The sequence below is a fragment of the Atta colombica genome, unplaced genomic scaffold (genome assembly GCF_001594045.1).
Source record: "Atta colombica isolate Treedump-2 unplaced genomic scaffold, Acol1.0 scaffold68, whole genome shotgun sequence".
Taxonomy (NCBI): Eukaryota; Metazoa; Arthropoda; class Insecta; order Hymenoptera; family Formicidae; genus Atta; species Atta colombica.
The window spans coordinates 290463-291299 of record NW_017259559.1 but is presented as its reverse complement, the minus strand read 5'-3'; the positions used below and the strand labels follow the sequence as shown (position 1 = coordinate 291299).

The window sequence follows — 837 nt, the reverse complement described above, 5'->3', positions numbered from 1 at the left end:
TCCCCCCCCCCCCCCCCCCCCCCCCGCGGATTGAACAGTACATCGAATAAGATATCAGGCGACATCTGCGTCCAGAATCTAGGATAGATTTCCGGGCACTGATTCTAATCACGATTGCCTCTTTGACTTGTTCTGCTAAAGTTCAATAATCCTCTTGCCAGAAATCGATTGTTGAAAGATAATTATACGTTAGAGCTTAAAATATTCATAATCATGATTTTTATTTCAGGACCATTTTATTAGTAAAATAATCTTAAGATATTAATGTAGCTTTCTAACTGATATTCATAGGTCAATTCTTATATTTAAGATCTTAAGCTATCATGAATCAATCTAAAGGCTATATTAACATCTTAAGACATTTTTAAGACAATTTTAAAATAAGAATGGACTACGAATACCGCTCTCTCATTGATTACCTATATAACATCTTAAAATTATATAAGACAGTTTTAAATTACAAAAATTAACTATATGAATATCGGCTTTAGTTCTTATTTTAAAGCCGTCTTAAGTAATTTCTTAAGATGCTAATGTAGCTTTTTGGTTCATCTTAAGACTGTAGTTAATATGATGTTAAATGTAAGAATCGACACTATGAATACAGGCCTAAGTCACTCAGTATAAAAATTGATTAAAAATGCATGCACGAACAGTTGATAGCGATATTATGGATAACAATTCAACGATTTTCCCTTTTTCTGGCGGCTATCGGTAAACTCATCATCACAGATAAATATAGGGATCTTCATTGAAGATAAATATAATGGATTTATAAATGGGTTACATTGTGTGTGTGTGTGTGTGTGTGTGTGTGTGTGTGTGTGTGTGTGTGTG

At 33.1% G+C, this 837-nt stretch overlaps 1 protein-coding gene across 1 annotated transcript in view; it reads right to left on the bottom strand.

The window, feature by feature from the left end:
• Nucleotides 1-837, bottom strand: part of LOC108692273 (LIM/homeobox protein Awh-like) — a 14069-nt gene that overhangs the window by 7695 nt on the left and 5537 nt on the right. The gene's annotated exons all lie outside the window — the stretch shown is intronic.